The sequence below is a fragment of the Anomaloglossus baeobatrachus genome, chromosome 10, assembly GCF_048569485.1.
Source record: "Anomaloglossus baeobatrachus isolate aAnoBae1 chromosome 10, aAnoBae1.hap1, whole genome shotgun sequence".
NCBI classification, from domain to species: Eukaryota; Metazoa; Chordata; class Amphibia; order Anura; family Aromobatidae; genus Anomaloglossus; species Anomaloglossus baeobatrachus.
The window spans coordinates 121,236,238-121,263,979 of record NC_134362.1 but is presented as its reverse complement, the minus strand read 5'-3'; the positions used below and the strand labels follow the sequence as shown (position 1 = coordinate 121,263,979).

At 48.2% G+C, this 27,742-nt stretch overlaps 1 pseudogene; it reads right to left on the bottom strand.

The window, feature by feature from the left end:
* Positions 1-21,608: 21,608 nt before the first annotated feature.
* LOC142255548 (U2 spliceosomal RNA) lies at positions 21,609-21,815 on the bottom strand (annotated as a pseudogene).
* Between the last annotated feature and the right edge of the window lie 5,927 nt (positions 21,816-27,742).

Sequence of the window (27,742 nt, the reverse complement as noted above, 5' to 3'; positions counted from 1 at the left end):
GATATAGCCTGGTGGAACTCTAGACCTCTAACATTATATATGCACCCTTTTTCTTTATGGTTCTTGGACACCTTATAACATTCTTCCATACATATATATCTTTCTCATAAATTATAAATAATTAGGCATTTTTATATATTTTATTTACATTTTCATAAATAACTTTTTACAAAGCATGGGGGACATTCTCACATACATATAATTTTCATGTACGCATTCTGAAAATTTACGCATAAACCGTACACACTCCTTTTTGTAACAATTTCTATAACTCATTCGCTGAACTCTCATCCCGGATATTCATTCTTACACCGAATTTCCTGTTATAACACAACATTCATGATTTTTATTCAATTTATTTTTATTTTTTAGGTTTATTAGTAGTGATGAGCGAGTACTAAAAAGCTCGGGTGCTCGAAGCTCGGGCCGAGCCTCCCAAGATACTCGTGTACTCGGCCCGAGCACCGAGCCCAATGTTATCCTATGGGAGACCCGAGTATTTTTGTGAAATGACCACCGGCAGCATGTAGAAACCCTAAAAATGGCACAAAAGTCTCCGAAGAGTGCTCAAATGACATGGCAACAGCATGGGGAAGACCCCTTGAAGCATTTATCACTCAAAAGTCACAGCTTTGAATAATTTTGTCCGCGTTTTACGCCATTTTTACGGACTCACCAGAAAACCTTCCAAAATGACACCAAAATGATTTTTCACAGCGGAAATGTTAAGGGCACATACCCAATAGTGAGATAGAGCTAATGTATGTTACTTTTTGAGATCAATACATGAAAGATTTTACGTAAAACATTGTGTGGCACTCCGATGTCCCTGAGAAGAGACGTACATAAAGGCCTCTGAGTCTAATGTGCCCATTTTGAGGAACTGAGTCTTTGTAGTATTTTCCTTTGCCAGGGCAGTCCAAAATTGTGAGGTTCACCAATGCCCCTGCATACAGACGTGCATGATGGCCTGTAAACCTGAAGTGCCCATTGTAAGGAAGTGGGTCTATTGTAGTATAGCCCTTAGGCAGGGCAGCCAAAAATTGGGAGGCTCCACGTTGTCCCTGGATAGAGACGTGCATGAGGGCCTCAAAACATTAAGTGTCCAGTGTCAGGAAGTGGGTGTATTATAGTATAGCCCTTAGGCAGGGCAGCCAAAAATTGGGAGGCTCCACGTTGTCCCTGGATAGAGACGTGCATGAGGGCCTGTAAACCTGAAGTGCCCATTGGAAGGAAGTGGGTCTTTTGTAGTATAGCCCTTTGGCAGGGCAGCCAAAAATTGGGAGGCTCCACGTTGTCCCTGGATAGAGACGTGCATGAGGGCCTGTAAACCTGAAGTGCCCATTGGAAGGAAGTGGGTCTTTTGTAGTATAGCCCTTTGGCAGGGCAGCCAAAAATTGGGAGGCTCCACGTTGTCCCTGGATAGAGACATGCATGAGGGCCTCAAAACATTAAGTGTCCATTGTCAGGAAGTGGGTGTATTATAGTATAGCCCTTAGGCAGGGCAGCCAAAAATTGGGAGGCTCCACGTTGTCCCTGGATAGAGACGTGCATGAGGGCCTGTAAACCTGAAGTGCCCATTGGAAGGAAGTGGGTCTTTTGTAGTATAGCCCTTTGGCAGGGCAGCCAAAAATTGAGAGGCTCCACGTTGTCCCTGGATAGAGACGTGCATGAGGGCCTCAAAACATTAAGTGTCCATTGTCAGGAAGTGGGTGTATTATAGTATAGCCCTTTGGCAGGGCAGCCAAAAATTGGGAGGCTCCACGTTGTCCCTGGATAGAGACGTGCATGAGGGCCTCAAAACATTAAGTGTCCATTGTCAGGAAGTGGGTGTATTATAGTATAGCCCTTAGGCAGGGCAGCCAAAAATTGGGAGGCTCCACGTTGTCCCTGGATAGAGACGTGCATGAGGGCCTCAAAACATTAAGTGTCCATTGTCAGGAAGTGGGTCTTTTGTAGTATAGCCCTTTGGCAGGGCAGCCAAAAATTGGGAGGCTCCACGTTGTCCCTGGATAGAGACGTGCATGAGGGCCTCAAAACATTAAGTGTCCATTGTCAGGAAGTGGGTGTATTATAGTATAGCCCTTAGGCAGGGCAGCCAAAAATTGGGAGGCTCCACGTTGTCCCTGGATAGAGACGTGCATGAGGGCCTCAAAACATTAAGTGTCCATTGTCAGGAAGTGGGTCTTTTGTAGTATAGCCCTTTGGCAGGGCAGCCAAAAATTGGGAGGCTCCACGTTGTCCCTGGATAGAGACGTGCATGAGGGCCTCAAAACATTAAGTGTCCATTGTCAGGAAGTGGGTGTATTATAGTATAGCCCTTTGGCAGGGCAGCCAAAAATTGGGAGGCTCCACGTTGTCCCTGCATAGAGACGTGCATGAGGGCCTCAAAACATTGTTCCCATTGCAAAGGAGCGGGTCTCCTGTCGTTGTAATGTCCATTCTGCAAAGAATGGGCGAAAAAATTTACCACTGGGGGTATACCTGAAACAAAGGCCTAACTCTTGTAACGGTCATCATGGTGGCGCATGAGGAGAAGGAGGAGCAGTCCAGCGATTATCCAAAGTCCAGAAGTGTGTACCCATGGGTGACTGGAGGTACATGGCAAATTCCCGTTACAAACTTTAAATTCCGCTCTCATTTGCTGGTGGTGTGGTGAAGTCTGGCCCAATCCAACCCTTGTTCATCTTGATCAGAGTCAGCCTGTCAGCATTTTCAGTTGACAGGCGGGTGCGTTTATCTGTAATGATTCCACCTGCGGCACTAAAAACACGCTCTGACAAAACGCTAGCGGCAGGGCAGGCCAGGACTTCCAAGGCGTAGAGAGCCAATTCATGCCACGTGTCCACCTTGGATACCCAATAATTGTAAGGCACAGAGGAATGTCGGAGTACAGTTGTTCGATCTGCAAGGTACTCCTTGAGCATCTGGGCAAACTTAGGATTTCTTGTGGCACTACCCCGCACCTCAGGGGCTGTGGTACGTGAGGGGCTGAGAAAACTGTCCCACATCTTAAAGACTGTTCCCCTACCTCTGGCGGATTGGACTTGTGCCTCTCTCGGCTGTACGCCTTGGTTGTCCACTGATTCCTGACCTATGCCGCTAGCGTTTTGTGAGGGGAATGCTTTGCCTACTTCCGTGACTATGGCCTTCCGGAACTGCTGCATTTTGGTTGACCTCTCCGCCTCGGGAATAAGAGACATAAAGTTCTCCTTGTAGCGTGGGTCTAACAGTGTTACCAACCAGTAATGATTGTCGGCCAAGATGTTCTTAACGCGAGGGTCACGAGACAGGCAGCTTACCATAAAGTCAGCCATGTGTGCCAGACTCTTAACAGCCAGGACTTCAGTAGCCTGACCAACACGTTGACTGAACATGCTGTCCTCCTCCTCCTCCTCCTCCTCCTCATCTACCCTGTCCTCTGGCCAGCCACGCTGAACCGAGGATATGACTAGTGTGCATGTCATATCCTCAATTTGGCCGGAGATTTGCTCCATGTCTTCATCCTCCTCCTCGTCATAGTCCTCCACTGCACGTTGTGATGAGACGAGGCTGGGCTGTGTGTTATCACCCACACCCACTACTGTTTCTTGCTGCAACTCATCGCGCTCCGCCTGCAATGCATCATGTTTGGTTTTGAGCAGAGACCGTTTTAGAAGGCAGAGTAGCGGTATGGTGACGCTAATAATGGCGTCATCACCACTCACCATCTTGGTGGAGTCCTCAAAGTTTTGGAGGATGGTACATAGGTCGGACATCCATCTCCACTCCTCAGGTGTTATGTGTGGAGTTTGACCCATTTCCCGACGGCTTAGGTGATGCAGGTACTCAACAACTGCCCTCTTCTGCTCACATATCCTGACCAACATGTGCAGAGTTGAATTCCAACGCGTGGGGACATCACACACCAGTCTGTGAGCCGGAAGATGCAAACTGCGCTGAAAGCCGGCAAGGCCGGCTGAATCAGTAGGTGACTTTCGAAAATGTGCAGACAGGCGGCGAACTTTTACCAGCAGATCAGACAGCTCTGGGTATGACTTTAGAAACCGCTGAACCACGAGGTTGAGCACATGGGCCACGCATGGAACATGTGTCAGCTGGCCTCGCCTCAAAGCCGCCACCAGGTTCCGGCCATTGTCACACACGACCTTTCCTGGCTTTAGGTTCAGAGGTGTGAGCCAGTGATCTGCCTGCTGTTTCAGAGCTGTCCACAGCTCTTCTGCATTGTGGGGTTTGTCACCTATGCAGATTAGCTTCAGCACAGCCTGTTGCCGCTTCGCCGAGGCAGTGCTGCAGTGCTTCCAGCTTGGGACTGGTGTGGAGGGTACAGTGGATGAGGATGCGCAGGAGGAGGAGGAGGCTGAAGAGCATGACATTCCGGAGCTGTAGAGTGTGGGTGAAACACTGACTGAGGTAGGGCCTGCAAACCTTGGTGTGGGAAGGACGTGTTCCGTCCCTCGCTCAGACTGGGTCCCAGCTTCCACAATATTAACCCAGTGTGCCGTCAACGAGATGTAGCGGCCTTGCCCACAAGCACTTGTCCACGTGTCTGTGGTTAGGTGGACTTTGGGTGAAACAGCGTTGTTCAGGGCACGTGTGATGTTTTGTGACACGTGGTTATGCAACGCGGGGACGGCACACCGGGAGAAATAGTGGCGGCTAGGGACCGAGTAACGTGGGACAGCTGCCGCCATCAGGTCGCGGAATGCTTCTGTCTCCACCAGCCTAAAAGGCAACATTTCCAGCGCAAGCAGTCGCGAAATGTTAGCATTTAGAACTGTGGCATGTGGGGTGTTGGCAGTGTATTTGCGCCTGCGTTCAAAGGTTTGCTGAATGGATAACTGAACGCTGCGCTGGGACAAGGACGTGCTTGATGATGGTGTTATTTCTGAGTAGGCAACTGCAGGTGCAGGACCGGAGGAGGCTTGTTCGCAGGCAGCATGGACAGGGGATTGGCTCGCATGCACAACCAGCGAAGACGTAGCAGTGACATTAGCAAGCACTGCTCCTCGACTCTGTTGTACTTCCCACAAAGTCGGGTGCTTGGCTGACATGTGCCTGATCATGCTGGTGGTGGTCAGGCTGCTAGTTTTGGTACCCCTGCTGATGCTGGCACGGCAGGTGTTGCAAATGGCCTTTTTAGAATCATCTGGATCCAACTTAAAAAACTGCCAGACTCGGGAAGACCTAACATTTGTACAGGCACCTTGTGTCGTGTTGTTGTTCCGGGGAACGGTTGCCTGACTTCTGCCTGGAGCCACCACCCTGCTTCTTACTGCCTGTTGGGATGCTACGCCTCCCTCCCCCTGTGCACTGCTGTCCTCGCTCTGCATATCCTCCTGCCAGGTTGGGTCAGTTACTGGAACATCCACCACGTCGTCTTCCTCTTCCGCACCCTGCTCCTCCTCCTGACTTCCTGACAATTGTGTCTCATCATCGTCCACCCCTTGTTGAGACACGTTGCCAACTTCGTGAGAACGTGGCTGCTCAAATATTTGGCCATCTGTACATACGATCTCCTCATGACCCACTTCAACATGAGCTGGCGAGAGGCCAGAATGTGCGAATGGAAACGTGAACAGCTCTTCCGAGTGTCCAAGTGTGGGATCATTAATGTCCGAGGACGTGTACTCAGCCTTGTGGTAGGAAGGAGGATCAGGTTCTGAAATGTGCGGTGCAGTATCACGGCTACTGACACTTGACCGTGTGGAAGACAGAGTGTTTGTGGTGGTGCCAATCTGACTGGAAGCATTATCCGCTATCCAACTAACAACCTGTTGACACTGGTCTTGGTTCAAGAGCGGTGTACTGCTGCGGTCCCCAAGAATTTGGGACAGGACGTGCGAGCGACTAGATGTGGCCCTTTGTTGTGGCAAAATTAGAGCTTGCCCACGACCTCGGCCTCTGCCTGCACCACCATCACGTCCACTTCCTTGTTCCTTGCCAACGCCCTTGCGCATTTTGCAATGCTGTGCTGACGTGTATTCACTAGACTTGGGCGTTATATCAAAGTTTGTGCAAATTGTGCACCTGTACGCTGCCACCGACAGGCACACACGTGCGGTTTTTAAATGCAAGCACGGACGCACTAAGAACCTAACAGGTTTTAGGAGCAAAAATTAATGATGAGAACTCTGACACTATCAGCCACTGCTGACTGACGTGTATTATACACTACACTTGTGCGTTATATAATAGTTTGGTAAAAACGCACACAAGTGCACCTGTACGCTGCCACCGACAGGCACACACGTGCGGTTTTTAAATGCAAGCACGGACGCACTAAGAACCTAACACAGGTTTTAGGAGCAAAAATTAATGACGAGAACTCTGACACTATCAGCCACTGCTGACTGACGTGTATTATACACTACACTTGTGCGTTATATAATAGTTTGGTAAAAACGCACACAAGTGCACCTGTACGCTGCCACCGACAGGCACACACGTGCGGTTTTTAAATGCAAGCACGGACGCACTAAGAACCTAACACAGGTTTTAGGAGCAAAAATTAATGACGAGAACTCTGACACTATCAGCCACTGCTGACTGACGTGTATTATACACTACACTTGTGCGTTATATAATAGTTTGGTAAAAACGCACACAAGTGCACCTGTACGCTGCCACCGACAGGCACACACGTGCGGTTTTTAAATGCAAGCACGGACGCACTAAGAACCTAACACAGGTTTTAGGAGCAAAAATTAATGACGAGAACTCTGACACTATCAGCCACTGCTGACTGACGTGTATTATACACTACACTTGTGCGTTATATAATAGTTTGGTAAAAACGCACACAAGTGCACCTGTACGCTGCCACCGACAGGCACACACGTGCGGTTTTTAAATGCAAGCACGGACGCACTAAGAACCTAACACAGGTTTTAGGAGCAAAAATTAATGACGAGAACTCTGACACTATCAGCCACTGCTGACTGACGTGTATTATACACTACACTTGTGCGTTATATAATAGTTTGGTAAAAACGCACACAAGTGCACCTGTACGCTGCCACCGACAGGCACACACGTGCGGTTTTTAAATGCAAGCACGGACACACTAAGAACCTAACACAGGTTTTAGGAGCAAAAATTAATGACGAGAACTCTGACACTATCAGCCACTGCTGACTGACGTGTATTATACACTACACTTGTGCGTTATATAATAGTTTGGTAAAAACGCACACAAGTGCACCTGTACGCTGCCACCGACAGGCACACACGTGCGGTTTTTAAATGCAAGCACGGACGCACTAAGAACCTAACACAGGTTTTAGGAGCAAAAATTAATGACGAGAACTCTGACACTATCAGCCACTGCTGACTGACGTGTATTATACACTACACTTGTGCGTTATATAAGAGTTTGGTAAAAACGCACACAAGTGCACCTGTACGCTGCCACCGACAGGCACACACGTGCGGTTTTTAAATGCACGCACGGACGCACTAAGAACCTAACAGCCGCAGCCCCTAGTAGAAGAGCAATAACGTATAGGAGGAAAATCGGGTGCGTGCCGCGCTGTCACCAAAGGAAACTGATGTTAATTATTTCATCTCTTTATTCTTTTTTCCGGTCAATGTGTTTCAGAGATCACTGTCTCCTTCATCAGGGCAAAAAAAGAACAGTATGCAATCAAAGGAGGAAGAACCTCTATATATACACATATGGAGCTACGTCAGAGGACTGACTGCTGTATTTCAAATACTGCCGGGATGGTCAACTGTTACAATACCGGCCATAAAAGTTCTCAAGTGATATATTGAGAAACATTTATAAAATCACTGGGGTATAGTGTTTCAAATTTCATCAGCTTTTTGAGACAAAAATCAGAAAAAGAAGAAGAAGAAGGACAAAATGAAAAAAAGAAAAAAAAGAAGAAAAAAAAAACAAAAAGGGAGCATTGAGCTCCAGACCCTGTATTGAGTCTTAGAAGTGTAGTGACAAGTGCATCTGTCCACAACCCTGTAAGGGTGAACGGGATGACGGACAAGAAAAATTATGTTCGTGGCAAAAAATGGTGGTGTTGCTATATAAAATTGCATTAAGAATAAAGAAAGGAAAAATTTCTTTATAAAAGTAGTGAAGAAAAAAGTGGAAAAAAGGGGAGTGTAAGCCATTTTACTAATAAATAGTGATGAGCGAGCATGCTTGTTACTACTCGGTACTCGCACGAGTATCACTGTACTCGGTCTACTCGACGGGGACCGAGTAATCTCGCGATACTCGTGCTGTACTCGTGGTCTTCATCCCTGCATGTTGGCGCTCTTTTGAGAGCCAGCCCTCATGCAGGGATTGGCTGGCAGACCACTGCAATGCCAGCCCTGTTAGTTGTGGAATTGCAGTGATTGGCCGGCCTGCACAGCGTGACCGAGCCTTTATACCGGCGGGCGCACAGCTATCCAGACAGTCAGTGCAGGGAAAGGGTCGCTGCTTCAGGGAAAGGTTTGCGGCCCTTTATAGCTATTTCCGTAGCAGGGCTGCAAACAGTGTGACCAAAAGTCCTTCTCAGGACTATTCTAGTTGTATACAGGCAGGCAGGGTATAGCCAGGTCGGAGTACAGTAGCAGAGTCCTTCTCAGGACTATTGTTGCTGTATACAGGCAGGGTATAGCCAGGTTGGAATACAGGCTAGAGACCAAAAGAGTCCTTGTCAGGACTATTGTAGCAGTATACAGGCAGGCAGGCAGGCAGGGTATATAGCCATTCCTAGTGGTGACCGTATACCAGCCTTCATCATATCTGGGGCTGGTGTACACAGTCTAAAACAGTCCTGATAGTGTCAGACTTCTCAGCAATTGTCGCTCCTAAAACCTGTTAGGTTCTTAGTGCGTCCGTGCTTGCATTTAAAAACCGCACGTGTGTGCCTGTCGGTGGCAGCGTACAGGTGCACTTGTGTGCGTTTTTACCAAACTATTATATAACGCACAAGTGTAGTGTATAATACACGTCAGTCAGCAGTGGCTGATAGTGTCAGAGTTCTCGTCATTAATTTTTGCTCCTAAAACCTGTGTTGGGTTCTTAGTGCGTCCGTGCTTGCATTTAAAAACCGCACGTGTGTGCCTGTCGGTGGCAGCGTACAGGTGCACTTGTGTGCGTTTTTACCAAACTATTATATAACGCACAAGTGTAGTGTATAATACACGTCAGTCAGCAGTGGCTGATAGTGTCAGAGTTCTCGTCATTAATTTTTGCTCCTAAAACCTGTGTTAGGTTCTTAGTGCGTCCGTGCTTGCATTTAAAAACCGCACGTGTGTGCCTGTCGGTGGCAGCGTACAGGTGCACTTGTGTGCGTTTTTACCAAACTATTATATAACGCACAAGTGTAGTGTATAATACACGTCAGTCAGCAGTGGCTGATAGTGTCAGAGTTCTCGTCATTAATTTTTGCTCCTAAAACCTGTGTTAGGTTCTTAGTGCGTCCGTGCTTGCATTTAAAAACCGCACGTGTGTGCCTGTCGGTGGCAGCGTACAGGTGCACTTGTGTGCGTTTTTACCAAACTATTATATAACGCACAAGTGTAGTGTATAATACACGTCAGTCAGCAGTGGCTGATAGTGTCAGAGTTCTCGTCATTAATTTTTGCTCCTAAAACCTGTTAGGTTCTTAGTGCGTCCGTGCTTGCATTTAAAAACCGCACGTGTGTGCCTGTCGGTGGCAGCGTACAGGTGCACTTGTGTGCGTTTTTACCAAACTATTATATAACGCACAAGTGTAGTGTATAATACACGTCAGTCAGCAGTGGCTGATAGTGTCAGAGTTCTCATCATTAATTTTTGCTCCTAAAACCTGTTAGGTTCTTAGTGCGTCCGTGCTTGCATTTAAAAACCGCACGTGTGTGCCTGTCGGTGGCAGCGTACAGGTGCACAATTTGCACAAACTTTGATATAACGCCCAAGTCTAGTGAATACACGTCAGCACAGCATTGCAAAATGCGCAAGGGCGTTGGCAAGGAACAAGGAAGTGGACGTGATGGTGGTGCAGGCAGAGGCCGAGGTCGTGGGCAAGCTCTAATTTTGCCACAACAAAGGGCCACATCTAGTCGCTCGCACGTCCTGTCCCAAATTCTTGGGGACCGCAGCAGTACACCGCTCTTGAACCAAGACCAGTGTCAACAGGTTGTTAGTTGGATAGCGGATAATGCTTCCAGTCAGATTGGCACCACCACAAACACTCTGTCTTCCACACGGTCAAGTGTCAGTAGCCGTGATACTGCACCGCACATTTCAGAACCTGATCCTCCTTCCTACCACAAGGCTGAGTACATGTCCTCGGACATTAATGATCCCACACTTGGACACTCGGAAGAGCTGTTCACGTTTCCATTCGCACATTCTGGCCTCTCGCCAGCTCATGTTGAAGTGGGTCATGAGGAGATCGTATGTACAGATGGCCAGATATTTGAGCAGCCACGTTCTCACGAAGTTGGCAACGTGTCTCAACAAGGGGTGGACGATGATGAGACACAATTGTCAGGAAGTCAGGAGGAGGAGCAGGGTGCGGAAGAGGAAGACGACGTGGTGGATGATCCAGTAACTGACCCAACCTGGCAGGAGGATATGCAGAGCGAGGACAGCAGTGCACAGGGGGAGGGAGGCGTAGCATCCCAACAGGCAGTAAGAAGCAGGGTGGTGGCTCCAGGCAGAAGTCAGGCAACCGTTCCCCGGAACAACAACACGACACAAGGTGCCTGTACAAATGTTAGGTCTTCCCGAGTCTGGCAGTTTTTTAAGTTGGATCCAGATGATTCTAAAAAGGCCATTTGCAACACCTGCCGTGCCAGCATCAGCAGGGGTACCAAAACTAGCAGCCTGACCACCACCAGCATGATCAGGCACATGTCAGCCAAGCACCCGACTTTGTGGGAAGTACAACAGAGTCGAGGAGCAGTGCTTGCTAATGTCACTGCTACGTCTTCGCTGGTTGTGCATGCGAGCCAATCCCCTGTCCATGCTGCCTGCGAACAAGCCTCCTCCGGTCCTGCACCTGCAGTTGCCTACTCAGAAATAACACCATCATCAAGCACGTCCTTGTCCCAGCGCAGCGTTCAGTTATCCATTCAGCAAACCTTTGAACGCAGGCGCAAATACACTGCCAACACCCCACATGCCACAGTTCTAAATGCTAACATTTCGCGACTGCTTGCGCTGGAAATGTTGCCTTTTAGGCTGGTGGAGACAGAAGCATTCCGCGACCTGATGGCGGCAGCTGTCCCACGTTACTCGGTCCCTAGCCGCCACTATTTCTCCCGGTGTGCCGTCCCCGCGTTGCATAACCACGTGTCACAAAACATCACACGTGCCCTGAACAACGCTGTTTCACCCAAAGTCCACCTAACCACAGACACGTGGACAAGTGCTTGTGGGCAAGGCCGCTACATCTCGTTGACGGCACACTGGGTTAATATTGTGGAAGCTGGGACCCAGTCTGAGCGAGGGACGGAACACGTCCTTCCCACACCAAGGTTTGCAGGCCCTACCTCAGTCAGTGTTTCACCCACACTCTACAGCTCCGGAATGTCATGCTCTTCAGCCTCCTCCTCCTCCTGCGCATCCTCATCCACTGTACCCTCCACACCAGTCCCAAGCTGGAAGCACTGCAGCACTGCCTCGGCGAAGCGGCAACAGGCTGTGCTGAAGCTAATCTGCATAGGTGACAAACCCCACAATGCAGAAGAGCTGTGGACAGCTCTGAAACAGCAGGCAGATCACTGGCTCACACCTCTGAACCTAAAGCCAGGAAAGGTCGTGTGTGACAATGGCCGGAACCTGGTGGCGGCTTTGAGGCGAGGCCAGCTGACACATGTTCCATGCGTGGCCCATGTGCTCAACCTCGTGGTTCAGCGGTTTCTAAAGTCATACCCAGAGCTGTCTGATCTGCTGGTAAAAGTTCGCCGCCTGTCTGCACATTTTCGAAAGTCACCTACTGATTCAGCCGGCCTTGCCGGCTTTCAGCGCAGTTTGCATCTTCCGGCTCACAGACTGGTGTGTGATGTCCCCACGCGTTGGAATTCAACTCTGCACATGTTGGTCAGGATATGTGAGCAGAAGAGGGCAGTTGTTGAGTACCTGCATCACCTAAGCCGTCGGGAAATGGGTCAAACTCCACACATAACACCTGAGGAGTGGAGATGGATGTCCGACCTATGTACCATCCTCCAAAACTTTGAGGACTCCACCAAGATGGTGAGTGGTGATGACGCCATTATTAGCGTCACCATACCGCTACTCTGCCTTCTAAAACGGTCTCTGCTCAAAACCAAACATGATGCATTGCAGGCGGAGCGCGATGAGTTGCAGCAAGAAACAGTAGTGGGTGTGGGTGATAACACACAGCCCAGCCTCGTCTCATCACAACGTGCAGTGGAGGACTATGACGAGGATGAGGATGAAGACATGGAGCAAATCTCCGGCCAAATTGAGGATATGACATGCACACTAGTCATATCCTCGGTTCAGCGTGGCTGGCCAGAGGACAGGGTAGATGAGGAGGAGGAGGAGGAGGAGGAGGACAGCATGTTCAGTCAACGTGTTGGTCAGGCTACTGAAGTCCTGGCTGTTAAGAGTCTGGCACACATGGCTGACTTTATGGTAAGCTGCCTGTCTCGTGACCCTCGCGTTAAGAACATCTTGGCCGACAATCATTACTGGTTGGTAACACTGTTAGACCCACGCTACAAGGAGAACTTTATGTCTCTTATTCCCGAGGCGGAGAGGTCAACCAAAATGCAGCAGTTCCGGAAGGCCATAGTCACGGAAGTGGGCAAAGCATTCCCCTCACAAAACGCTAGCGGCATAGGTCAGGAATCAGTGGACAATCAAGGCGTACAGCCGAGAGAGGCACAAGTCCAATCCGCCAGAGGTAGGGGAACAGTCTTTAAGATGTGGGACAGTTTTCTCAGCCCCTCACGTACCACAGCCCCTGAGGTGCGGGGTAGTGCCACAAGAAATCCTAAGTTTGCCCAGATGCTCAAGGAGTACCTTGCAGATCGAACAACTGTACTCCGACATTCCTCTGTGCCTTACAATTATTGGGTATCCAAGGTGGACACGTGGCATGAATTGGCTCTCTACGCCTTGGAAGTCCTGGCCTGCCCTGCCGCTAGCGTTTTGTCAGAGCGTGTTTTTAGTGCCGCAGGTGGAATCATTACAGATAAACGCACCCGCCTGTCAACTGAAAATGCTGACAGGCTGACTCTGATCAAGATGAACAAGGGTTGGATTGGGCCAGACTTCACCACACCACCAGCAAATGAGAGCGGAATTTAAAGTTTGTAACGGGAATTTGCCATGTACCTCCAGTCACCCATGGGTACACACTTCTGGACTTTGGATAATCGCTGGACTGCTCCTCCTTCTCCTCATGCGCCACCATGATGACCGTTACAAGAGTTAGGCCTTTGTTTCAGGTATACCCCCAGTGGTAAATTTTTTCGCCCATTCTTTGCAGAATGGACATTACAACGACAGGAGACCCGCTCCTTTGCAATGGGAACAATGTTTTGAGGCCCTCATGCACGTCTCTATGCAGGGACAACGTGGAGCCTCCCAATTTTTGGCTGCCCTGCCAAAGGGCTATACTATAATACACCCACTTCCTGACAATGGACACTTAATGTTTTGAGGCCCTCATGCACGTCTCTATCCAGGGACAACGTGGAGCCTCCCAATTTTTGGCTGCCCTGCCAAAGGGCTATACTACAAAAGACCCACTTCCTGACAATGGACACTTAATGTTTTGAGGCCCTCATGCACGTCTCTATCCAGGGACAACGTGGAGCCTCCCAATTTTTGGCTGCCCTGCCTAAGGGCTATACTATAATACACCCACTTCCTGACAATGGACACTTAATGTTTTGAGGCCCTCATGCACGTCTCTATCCAGGGACAACGTGGAGCCTCCCAATTTTTGGCTGCCCTGCCAAAGGGCTATACTACAAAAGACCCACTTCCTGACAATGGACACTTAATGTTTTGAGGCCCTCATGCACGTCTCTATCCAGGGACAACGTGGAGCCTCCCAATTTTTGGCTGCCCTGCCTAAGGGCTATACTATAATACACCCACTTCCTGACAATGGACACTTAATGTTTTGAGGCCCTCATGCACGTCTCTATCCAGGGACAACGTGGAGCCTCCCAATTTTTGGCTGCCCTGCCAAAGGGCTATACTATAATACACCCACTTCCTGACAATGGACACTTAATGTTTTGAGGCCCTCATGCACGTCTCTATCCAGGGACAACGTGGAGCCTCCCAATTTTTGGCTGCCCTGCCAAAGGGCTATACTACAAAAGACCCACTTCCTTCCAATGGGCACTTCAGGTTTACAGGCCCTCATGCACGTCTCTATCCAGGGACAACGTGGAGCCTCCCAATTTTTGGCTGCCCTGCCTAAGGGCTATACTATAATACACCCACTTCCTGACAATGGACACTTAATGTTTTGAGGCCCTCATGCATGTCTCTATCCAGGGACAACGTGGAGCCTCCCAATTTTTGGCTGCCCTGCCAAAGGGCTATACTACAAAAGACCCACTTCCTTCCAATGGGCACTTCAGGTTTACAGGCCCTCATGCACGTCTCTATCCAGGGACAACGTGGAGCCTCCCAATTTTTGGCTGCCCTGCCAAAGGGCTATACTACAAAAGACCCACTTCCTTCCAATGGGCACTTCAGGTTTACAGGCCCTCATGCACGTCTCTATCCAGGGACAACGTGGAGCCTCCCAATTTTTGGCTGCCCTGCCTAAGGGCTATACTATAATACACCCACTTCCTGACACTGGACACTTAATGTTTTGAGGCCCTCATGCACGTCTCTATCCAGGGACAACGTGGAGCCTCCCAATTTTTGGCTGCCCTGCCTAAGGGCTATACTACAATAGACCCACTTCCTTACAATGGGCACTTCAGGTTTACAGGCCATCATGCACGTCTGTATGCAGGGGCATTGGTGAACCTCACAATTTTGGACTGCCCTGGCAAAGGAAAATACTACAAAGACTCAGTTCCTCAAAATGGGCACATTAGACTCAGAGGCCTTTATGTACGTCTCTTCTCAGGGACATCGGAGTGCCACACAATGTTTTACGTAAAATCTTTCATGTATTGATCTCAAAAAGTAACATACATTAGCTCTATCTCACTATTGGGTATGTGCCCTTAACATTTCCGCTATGAAAAATCATTTTGGTGTCATTTTGGAAGGTTTTCTGGTGAGTCCGTAAAAATGGCGTAAAACGCGGACAAAATTATTCAAAGCTGTGACTTTTGAGTGATAAATGCTTCAAGGGGTCTTCCCCATGCTGTTGCCATGTCATTTGAGCACTCTTCGGAGACTTTTGTGCCATTTTTAGGGTTTCTACATGCTGCCGGTGGTCATTTCACAAAAATACTCGGGTCTCCCATAGGATAACATTGGGCTCGGTGCTCGGGCCGAGTACACGAGTATCTTGGGAGGCTCGGCCCGAGCTTCGAGCACCCGAGCTTTTTAGTACTCGCTCATCACTACTAATAAACCTAAAAAATAAAAATAAATTGAATAAAAATCATGAATGTTGTGTTATAACAGGAAATTCGGTGTAAGAATGAATATCCGGGATGAGAGTTCAGCGAATGAGTTATAGAAATTGTTACAAAAAGGAGTGTGTACGGTTTATGCGTAAATTTTCAGAATGCGTACATGAAAATTATATGTATGTGAGAATGTCCCCCATGCTTTGTAAAAAGTTATTTATGAAAATGTAAATAAAATATATAAAAATGCCTAATTATTTATAATTTATGAGAAAGATATATATGTATGGAAGAATGTTATAAGGTGTCCAAGAACCATAAAGAAAAAGGGTGCATATATAATGTTAGAGGTCTAGAGTTCCACCAGGCTATATCACCCCTAAAGAAATAGAAAGAAGACCTTACTACCTGTGTACCCCAAAAAAAGCTATATTTCTTAGCCAGGATTATGGTGGAGATATGCACAAGTGAAATAAGAATATAAAGTAATACAATAAGATTATAAAACCAATATGTGTGCATTCATGCACCACCCGGTACGCTACCCTTGCCAAATTGCTCACTCTAGATCCCCACACGATCCATGAAGCCGTTCCCCCGGTCACACCGCCTGCTGCCGGTTCCCACTCATCCCTGGGGGAGTTAGGCGAGTGGTATCGAGAGCTACATGTCGGCACTGATGATACCCCCATACACCACAAGGAAGGGGTATACCGGGTGGTACAGGAGTATGAGCGGGTTTTTAGCAAGCACCCTCTAGATTTTGGGCAGATTAAAGGGGTTCAACACCACATCCCTACCGGTACACACTCCCCTATTAAAGAGAGATACAGGCCTATTCCCCCTGCGCACTACCAATGCGCCAAAGACATATTGAGGAACATGAAGGAGGCAGGGGTTATTAGGGACAGCTGTAGTCCCTGGGCCGCTCCGTTGGTGCTGGTTAAGAAGAAGGATGGCACCATGCGGATGTGTGTGGATTACCGGAAGATTAACCAGATAACGCATAAGGATGCTTACCCTCTGCCCCGCATCAAAGAGTCCCTGGCCTCGCTGAGAACCGCTAACTACTTCTCCACCCTTGACCTCACCAGCGGGTACTGGCAGGTGGCCGTGGCACCGGAAGACCGAGAGAAGACTGCCTATGGGACCGTTTTGCTGTACTTGGATGATGTGATTGTGTACTCACAGACGTATGAAGCCCACCTGGAGCACCTAGCCGAGGTGTTCGCGTCCCTTGCCAAGTATGGGATGAAGTTGAAGCCCTCAAAGTGTCATCTGCTGAAACCCAGAGTGCAGTACCTAGGACATGTGGTTGGTGCGGAAGGTGTCGCCCCCAACCCCGAGAAGATCACCGCCATCCAAGACTGGCCGAGACCGACCACAGTGAGGGAAGTGAGGCAGTTTCTGGGCCTGGTGGGATATTACCGTCGCTTCATTAAGGGGTACACAAAGATGGCTGCCCCCATGCAAGACCTCCTCGTAGGACAGACCAAGGGTGGTAGATCCCTAGTAGCCCCATTGGTGTGGGAAGAAAAGCGTGAGGAATCCTTCCGCCAGCTGAGAACAGCCCTGACCGGAGAGGAAATCCTAGCGTACCCTGACTACAGCCGCCCATTCATCCTCTACACCGACGCCAGAAATGTGGGCTTGGGGGCTGTTCTATCCCAGGTCTAAGACAGAAGGGAAAAGGTAATAGCTTATGCTAGCCGAAAACTCCGACCGACTGAGAGGAACCCTGAGAACTACATCTCCTTCAAGCTTGAGCTCTTGGCACTGGTGTGGGCTATCACCGAGCGGTTCCGCCATTACCTGGCAGCAGCCAAGTTCACCGCGTACACAGACAATAACCTGCTGACCCATCTAGATACGGCCAAGCTGGGCGCGTTGGAGCAGCGGTGGGTGACCAGGTTAGCCAACTACGATTTCACCATCAAGTACCGGGCCGGCCGTACCAACGTCAATGCCAATGCACTCTCCCGGATGCCCCACCTGTCGGAAGAGGGGCCAGAGGATGATGACCTCGAAGAGATCGAGTTGCCTGCATTTCACCGGCCATTCACTGAGAAGGTGCACGTCTACCAACAACGGGTGAACCTGTATCCGCTGCCCCGACAGGACTGGCAGGAAGCTCAGGACCAGGCACCTGCTGTCCGCCTGGTCAAGACTCTAGTGGAACAGGGTTCTGCTGGGATAGACCCTGCTGCCCCTGCCGAAGCCCAACGTCTGTGGCAAGAACGGACCCGGCTATACCTACACCAGGGGAAGTTGTATCGCAAGCTGATTAATCCAAAGACTCACGAGAAGATCCGCCAGCTGGTGATTCCCCAGGCTAACGTGCCCACCGTCCTGCAAGCATACCATGATGGTGCAGTGCACTTCGGGTGGAAGAAGCTAGAGATGTTGTTAAGAGAGCGGTTCTATTGGAGTGGAATGCGGGAATCTGTGGAGGCCTGGTGCCGAGAATGTGGCCCTTGCGCATTGAGAAGGAAGGACGAGGCCAGCCAGAAGGCACCCCTACACCCGATCATTACACACCAACCGCTGGAGCTGGTTGCCCTTGACCATGTAAAGCTCACCCCCAGCCGAAGTGGGTACACCTACGCTCTGACCATCGTAGACCACTACTCGAGGTTCCTGGTGGTTGTCCCAGTTAAGGACTTAACCGGCCGCACCGCTGCTAAGGCTTTCCAGGCTTATTTCTGTTGACCGCATTGGTACCCGGAGAGGGTGCTTACCGACCAGGGTCCGGCCTTTGAAGCAGAGGTATTCCAGGAATTCTGCCAGTTGTATGGCTGCAAGAAAATCCGGACCACGCCTTACCACGCCCAAACCAATGGCATTTGTGAAAAGATGAACCACTTGGTCCTGGGCCTCCTCAAGACGTTACCACTGGAAGAGCGGAACCTGTGGCTGGAGAAGCTACCTGACCTGGTCGATATGTACAACAACATCCCTTCCAGCTCTACGAAATGCACTCCAGCATACCTGATGAGAGCTCGTCCCGGCCGGCTACCAGTGGATCTGGAAATGGGCTTGGAAGCTTCAGAAGCACTCCTGTCGACAGCTGAATGGGACACTCGGCGGAGGACACAGTACCGACAGGTCCAGGAGTATGTTGAAAAGAACTTGTGCCGGAGTCGGGGACAACAGGAGCAGTGCTTCAACAAGAAGGCGCCTGCCGGTTCCTTCCAACCTGGGGATGTAGTGCTGAAGCGGAAAAGAAGGGCCCACAAGCTGGATGATCAATGGGAAAAAAACCCGTATGTAGTCCAGCCCACAGGATGGGAGAATGGGAAGGCCTACCAGATCAGCCGTGACCAGGGGGGGACTTTGGCCACGGTTTCCCGAGACCACCTGAAGAAGTGCCCACCAGCATTGAGAGTAGCGGATGAGGCTCCAGTTCCCAGTCCAGTGGAGAAGGAAAAAGAGGTAATCCACACCATGATGGGTGATTTTCCAGCAGACTGGCCTACACAGAACGGTGCGGTGATCCTTCCAGTGATACTGTTCCCACAACCCGTGGATGAAGAAATGATGGAAACGGTTAACCGCGAGCCAGTGCCCAGGGAGGTACCTGTACCCAGCTCCCCTACGCCTCCGCCTGCCCCACATGATAGCAGGGAGGAGGAACTGACTGTTCCCTCTGCCCCACTGCCTGTCACCACTGACTCCGGACCCCGAAGGTCCACTCGCCCCAACCTAGGTAGACCCCCACTTAGGTACAGGGAAACTACTCTTAAAAGGGGGGGGCTTTATGTGTTGAGTGTACCAGCTTGAAAGTTTTAAATGATAAGTAAAGATGATCAACCAAAGAAGTTTACCTGATTGAACCGTGATTAAACCGGCCGTTGCCGGCAACTGTTGTCCCCGTAGGGACTGTGCAACCATTGCGTAAGGAACTGCTTACGGACAAGCCCGAGAACTTGCAGGGCAACCACAAACTTAGTGCAATGTAAATAAAAATGTTTGTTGGCTTGACACCGTTACCGCCTCCGGAGAGGCTGATTTGGGAGGATGGGCCTGGAGGAAAGGGATGGCCTAGGCCCGCCACTACCGTAACCGGTGGCGATCCTCCGGGGGTTCAGGGGTCCCCTTGGACGTGGGCCCCCTGAAAGAGACAGAACCCGCTCGGGCAACTTGGTGCTGGACTGGGGTCAAGGGGTGCTGCCCGCTTCTTAGGGGCAGCATCAGGGCCAGGTTGTTTGGGTGGGAGAAGAGCGGAAGCTGTACCGTTGTAAAATGTTTATGATGCTTTTACATGTTTTACCGTTTTATTCTTTTTCAGTTGTGAAAATAAAACCGGTGATGGACGGGCAGCCCGCGGACGGTCTGCATTTTACTATAGGGGAATGTGGCGCCCTGGACAAGCCAGGTCGTCACAGGTTCTACACCAACACACTCTACACTCCGGCTAGGCACACCGAAGCTAAACACAAATCCTAGTTGCCTTCCTCCAGGGGCTGATGTCCACACCAGGGGGTGGGCCAGGCGGTTGATCCCACCCACCGAGGAGTTCACAGTCCTGGAGGCGGGAAAAGGAGTCAGATTAGAGATCAGTTTTGGAGTTAGAGAAGTGAAGAGGAGAGGAGACTGACCGTGTCCGGGTGTGTGGCCCGGGCACTCAGCAAGGTTGGCAGACGGTGGTGTCCTTCTGCAGGAGAGGCTGATTGGAGTGAACCGTACGGACCGGGGATGGGCGGTGGCCCGCCGGTACCAGATCGGGGAGTGAAGAGAAGCCAGCACCATCCGGCAGGGCCTACGGACCCCGACCAGGCTAGGAGTCGCCGTAAAACCGGTCAAATCCGTTAGCGACAGGAACCTCCAGGGTTTCCCAGCAGTCAAGACCCGATTGAAGGCAACAGCTCACACCGTAGAGGGAAGCACAGTCACCGCCAAGGCTACAGTTCCCAGGGCCAGAGCCTGCGGGCAAAAGGGGCTCCCTCAGCATCCATCCAAGCTGGGGAGCGGGTTACCGGTGGGAAGCCCGCTAGATTTTGGGGGAATAAAAGGGGTCCAACACCACATCCCCACAGGTGCACACCCACCCATCAAAGAGAGCTATAAGCCAATACCACCTTCACATTGCCAGTGTACCAAGGACATGTTGAGCAACATGAAGGCGGCTGGGGTTATCCGTGACAGTTGTAGCCTTTGGGCAGCTCTGTTGATCCTGTTAAAAAAGAAGGACGGCACCACTCCCCGTATTGAGGAATCGCTAGCTGCATTGAGAACTGCAAATTATTTTTCTACCCTTGATCTCACTAGTCACTATTGGCAAGTGTCCGTTGCTGAGGCAGACCGGGAGAAGACCGCCTTCGCCACCCCTATGGGTCTCTGCGAGTTCAAAAGCATGCCCTTCGAGCTGTGCAATGCGCCAGGAACCTTCCAGAGGCTGATGGAATGCTGCTTGGGACAAGATTTTAGGGTGTATAAAAAGGGAGATTAGATCCCGTGATCCCAACGTATTGTTACACCTCTATAAATCACTTGTAAGGCTACATCTGGAATATGGGAACCAGTTTTGGGCTCCACATTTTAAAAAGGACATTCAGAAGTTAGAGTCAGTTCAAAGGTGGGCAACTAGACTACTACAAGGAATGGAAGGCCTCCCATATGATGACAAGTTGAAAAAGTTATTAAGTGATTATTGGCTGCAATGGGGCTTTCTGGCTGGTGCCAGCCTCTCTTCTTAGCACACAGGAACCACAATCCCTACACCATGCTTCAATGGATTCTCTCATCCCAGCCCAGTAAAACTACATATTTTACACAGTCATAAGCAGCCAAAAGGGATCTATTCTATTCAATTGCAAATGATCTAGATAAGACTGAGAATAAGATACTGCACGGGACATAGCAGAGTTGGTCAAGTTGAGTGGAGATGAGTTTGCTATTTGGCACAGCTTTTTGCATCAATAAAGCAAGTAAAAGGTGTGAAAGATAAAAAAAAGGGTGAAAGTGTGAAAAGTGAATTGGCCAAATTGAGGTGCATATAAAGTTTTTGCTTTCTTTCAATTCACTAATGGGGCTCATTTGAATCAGGTGAATTGAGTTCTGCTTTTGGAAACTGGGTTAAGAAGGGGTGCACCGGTCCTGGAGGTACTGCAATACCAGGTCAATGCGTGGAGTGGACAGAGCAAGATTTTTTCCATCTCCTTGTTCTAAAAATCCATTTAATATATGGTCCCCAGAGAGGGGACGTATCAGATATTAAACTGATAAGAACAGATTTAATTTTTTTTTTTTTCTGTTTATCAGTAGGACTTCAAAATAACAAAGGTGATCGCCTCCCGTTGCCTGGGAACCGTCCAGGCACAAGAGGGCTATGTGTCACCAGAAGGCGCACACACTTCCTCAAGGCCGGCAGACGTGCAATCCCAGGCACCTTCCAGTACCGACCAAGGTAGCGTCCTCCGAAACTACACTTGATCTTAGCCAAAAGGCCGAGAAGCTATAACCCGAATTGGTTACGGCCTTGAGTGGCACCCTGGCCTATACCGGACACATCTTAGGGAGAGGGAGACAAACCCACGCCTACAGAAGACATTTTGTCACCCAAGCCAACCCTTGAAAAGGCTGTTTTGCAGAGCAAAAACAAGAAGAATGGTGCTTTTTGCAGCCGCCGCCCACTGCAATGAATCTGAATAACTCCTCCTTTTGGACACAAGCACCTCCCCTCCCCCTTGCAGTCTTTCCAATTCATGATACAAAAAGACGGACGGACAGGACAGGACAGGACAGGCTGCCTGACTTTCCGTCACTGCCACCCTTTGCCATCCTTGCCCGTAGAAAGCCCTTTCATCATCCCCAAACCCTAATCTTTTCCCTTCCCTTCCCAGATGCGTCTCACTCCCTTTCATTAGGAAGTGAGCGCAGCCTTTTCTCCGTTCTGCACATGCGCGACGTTAAACACAAATGCGCAGGCGTGCGTTCCATTACCCTCACTGCATTCCACTCCCATACAGGAAGTGGGCGCAGCTATTACTACGGTCGCACATAAAAGAACCCACGGCCACCACTGCACATAGCTGACTCCACCACAGGACACCCACTTCTACACCAACGCAGGTAAGACAGGATCGGCACCTCTATGCTCCCGTTACAATCAGGCTCAGTCACCATGTGATAACGCTCTCAACTCTTTAGTTGCAGGCTCCCCTTGCTTCACCTCCACTGGCTGTGCTGCCATTTCCTCTCCCACCTGGAAGGTATACTTTATTCCACTATTTTCCTGTTTCTCTCTTCCCCCTTTTCCCATAACCTACTTTTATCTGCATTTGTGGGGTATCTATATGCTATTTACATCATAGTTTTATTCATTAATATGGAAGGGAAGAGTGCCCATGAGAGTGTTGAACTGCGGAGAGCAAGAGATTAAGCTGCTCCGATTTGCCACCATTGATAAGCTGTTCTCAGTAGATACACATGCTATCCAAACAGCAGCATCCACCATTGCTTCAGCCCACCCATTCAGTGACAGCTCACCAAGTCAGCCATAGGAGTGGTGTAAGGAATTACACGTAGGCACTGACTCCACACCTTCACATCACAAGAAGGGGGTCTACAGGCTAGTGCAAGAATACGAGCAAGTCTTCAGCAAACATCCGCTAGACTTTTGAAGAATAAAAGGGGTCAAACACTACATCCCCACAAGTGCACACCCACCCATCAAAGAGAGATATAAGCCAAAACTACCTGCACATTACCAGTGTACCAAGGACATGTTGAGCAACATGAAGGAGGCTGGGGTTATCCGTGACAGTTGTAGCCTCTGGGCAGCTCCGTTGGTCCTGTTAAAGAAGAAGGACAGCACCACTCCCCTGTATTGAGGAATAGCTAGCTGCATTGAGAACTGCAAATTATTTTTCTACCCTTGATCTCACTAGTCGCTATTGGCAAGTGTCCGTTGCTGAGGCAGACCGGGAGAAGACCGCCTTTGCCACCCCGATGGGTCTCTGCGAGTTCAAAAGCATGCCCTTCGAGCTGTGCAATTTGCCAGGAACCTTCCAGAGGCTGATGGAATGCTGCTTGGGACACCGAAACTTTGAAACGGTACTGCTATACCTTTATGATGTTATTGTTTATTCTAAAGCAAACAAGATTTTAGGGTGTATAAAAAGGGAGATTAGATCCGGTGATCCCAACGTATTGTTACCCCTCTATAAATCACTTGTAAGGCCACATCTGGAATATGGGGTAAAGTCCTGAGCAGGTTGATAACCATTGGTTTGAGCATGGTAGGGTGTAGTGCGCATCTTCCTGCATCGGTAAAAGCTGCAGAAGTCCTTGAAGATTTCCGCTTCAAAGGCTGTGCCTTGATCTGTGAGGACTCTCTCTGAGTAGCCATGAGGTCTGCATAAGTGTGCTTGGAAGACCTTCGCTGCAGTATGGGCCATTAGATCTTTGACTTGTACCACAACCATAAATCTCGAGTAGTTGTCTACCATCGTAAGTGCATACGTGAGCTCGCCTCGATATTCTGCAACAAAACTCCCTTTTTCGATTTCAGTTTCAGCAAACACTCCTCTTCCTGTAGAAAATATTTATCATTACCTAAGACAGTCATTCTAATGCATGACAATATTAAGGCAATTTAGTTAAAACTTGTTTTAACTCACCTTTAAGGGGATTGATGTATTTCATGGTCAATCCAGGTTTGTCAGTGATGGCACTGACATAATGTATGGCGTCTTTTTCGGGCGTTATCCTTTGCCTTTTCATTGTGAAAATCCAGTTGCCTATATCAAAGCAAATTCTACTACTTGTAAAGTATGCAGAAAATGAAATGTAGAACATATAACATCAACTGCTTAGGAACGCATCATAGGTTAGTACTTAAAAGGATATTGTCATGTTCTAGTCATAATGCAAGCTGGACATTTTTCATGTTACCCTGTAATCGCCGGCCTGTTCTAATGCTCACAAGCCAAGATATAGGCTCAGCTGCTAAGGCTTCCCTCTGCCTTCTGAATGAAACTTGAATATGTCTGGGTCACTGTGTATATAGCAGGTGCTCAGAAAAAATAAGAGTCAATTCAATAGAAATAGCTCTGGCACACTATAGTGATCAATAACGTAAGAAAAGAACTCTTGGAATGCTGAAAATTCTTTATTTGTGCAAAAGGATAATTCATCCAACGTTTCGACCTTGTTTTTAGGTCTTTATCAAGGATAAAGTTATCTAAGATCATAAAGGGTTACAAAACCATATAAACACGTAATTAGTACATAGTACAACATAACAGTACAATATATTGCTACTTGAGAGTACAATGGGTCAAATGACCATGATGCACATACAAAAAATTTTTCCAAAGCCATAGTGAAAACATTTGTACTGAGGAAAGAAAATTTCCACATGACCTATCTGGAGAAACATTCTGGATCAAACAACCAAAAATAGTCAAGCAGGTAAATACACACCTATATGGATAACAGGATGATATGTGTTCAATTGTATAGCGTCATTGCCATTAAGGTACAAATGGAAAACTTGCAATCCTATATAGTGAAGGAAATGAACACATATCATATCAAAGAACACAGGAACATGGGTGTGAGAAAAACCTCAATGTTTATACTTTGTTCTTTATAATGGTGTGAACATGTATATGTCTCAGTACCTTATGCACTTGAGAATTCTAGTGAGTAGATCATGAAAGCCTATTTCAGAACTGGAATCAGTAAATAATTGTAGGTGGAATCTAAATGAAAAGATGGTACAAGTGTTATCATGACACGTGGGCTATAACACAATGGACCGTGTGACAAAGAAGAAAGGAGAGAAAGAAGAGGAAGAAAATGCAACTACCTGTAACATTACGTGATAGTCACTGGTAAGTATCACTTGACAATTCAAGTGAAAAAGGATTCCTTTATTAAAGGGTTCTCAGTCGCCTCAGGATCATGAAATACTAGGGTAAATGATATGAGAATGGGTAAGAAGCACCACTAAAGGAAATATGAGATGCAGGACATATATCTATAAACCCCTGAACTACATGATAGAAATAAAAAGAAGAAAAAAGAAAAAAAAGAAGAAAGAATGCGGAAAGAGAATGGGTACAACTACCTGAGTTACTGCAGGGAGGCCCCTGGTTGGTATTGTGAGGGTTAGTGGAATTCCTTCACTGAAGGGTTCTCAGTTGCCTCAGGTTCGTGAAAAATGCTATAGACAAATAATGCCCGGAGAAAAGGGGTTCATATACAGCGAATAATGGTAATACAAGGTACATGTGTCACATGTAATAGTATATATATATATATTGTACTAAGCTCTACACCAGAAATAGAAAGTAGTCCCTCTGCCTTCTGTCTAGGTGCCCTGAGTTATGTCCTGTAAACTGTCACAGGGACCCAGACACACATGTGTAGTAGGGGAATATCCCTGCTGAGATGCCAGTGCTAGAGCACTCGTTTGCTGTGGAGTTGAACGCTATGTGAGCAGTTCTTACCTTCAATGAGCAGAAGTCTCTTTTTTCAGATTTCAATATCTCTGTGGGTATCTGGCAGAAATATGGAATACTCTTTACTGCTAAGACCCTGTACACCACTCCCACTAAAGGGGGCTTTACACGCTGCGACATCGCTAATGCGGAGTCGTTGGGGTCACGGAATTTGTGACGCACATCCGGCCGCATTAGCGATGTTGCTGCGTGTGACACCGATGAGCGATTTTGCATCGCTGCAAAAACGTGCAAAATCGCTCATCGGTGACATGGGTCTCCATTCTCGATTATCGTTACTGCAGCAGTAACGATGTAGTTCGTCGCTCCTGCGGCAGCACACATCGCTCCGTGTGACACCGCAGAAACGAGGAACCTCTCCTTACCTGCCTCCCAGCCGCTATGAGGAAGGAAGGAGGTGGGCGGGATGTTCCGGCCACTCATCTCCGCCCCTCCGCTGCTATTGGGCGGTCGCTCAGTGACGTCGCTGTGACGCCGCACGGACCGCCCCCTTAGAAAGGAGGCGGTTCGCCGGTCACAGCGACGTCGCCGGGCAGGTAAGTATGTGTGACGGGTCTGGTCGGTGTTGTGCAGCATGGGCAGCGATTTGCCCGTGTCGCGCAACAGATGGGGGCGGGTATCCACACTAGCGATATCGGGACCGATATCGCAGTGTGTAAAGTAGCCTTTAATAAACTGTGTAAAGGATTTTAAGTAAAAATCCACAATAAACCAGCGCTAGATGGGTTTTTATAATTTTATTAATAGACCACAAATAAAAAATTTTTTGCTATCCTTGTTTCAAGACAGAGTATTTGATAATATACAATACACTGATTATTACTAAAACCAAGGACCACATAAAACAAGGACCACATAAAATAAAAAATGAAAGTAATGAGAATAAAATTCTTTTGTATAACCAATTAACTTCGAGGTGATACAATATTCACATTGATTTAGTTTTACCAGTCTAATGTAATGCCCCGGCCGGTGGCATATATTTTGTTTGGTTAATAATTTAGACTTATACAATGAAAGATGTACTATACCACCCCTGGCTAACTTACAAGTTTTAAGTTGTACAATATAAGTTTGCGACGTTATATTCATATATAGGAAGGCAAACAATATTGGCAATTTAGTGGCACCCACCATACGTAATCTTACAGCACCTAATAAGGGAGGATTATTTGGCCTGAAAGGTTTTTTTCCATGCAAAAGCTGTATAGTATGTAAGAATACAAAAAATATTTCACGGAAATCCTTCTTACAGGGGCAGTCAGAAGTCATGATTAGAGAATTTATTACATGTCAATCAAAGGGAGTAGTATATTGCATTCAATGTCCCTGTCAGAAAAAATACATTGGGAGAACTATTAGACCCCTATGGAAAAGGGTGGGTGAGCACATTAGAAGTGTTAAAAATAAATGTACTAAGCACCCCCTATCCAGACATTATGTGTTAAAACATGGAGGGTCCTTTAAAGGATCCCAAGTATGGGGCGTACAAAAAATAACTAAGGATTGGAGAGGTGGCGATTTCATTAAAAAAATGTCACGAGCAGAAAGCCAATGGATTTTTGAATTGAACACCTTGAAACCATATGGACTCAATAATGATATAGAACTGTTTGCTTTCAATTAATTTATATTTTTATAGGTAGAGGAGTAATAGGTACTGATAATAATACGGAGAGAAGGAAAAAAAAAAAAAAAAAAAAAAAAAGCGATTGTCATGGAGATATATGTGTATATATGCATAA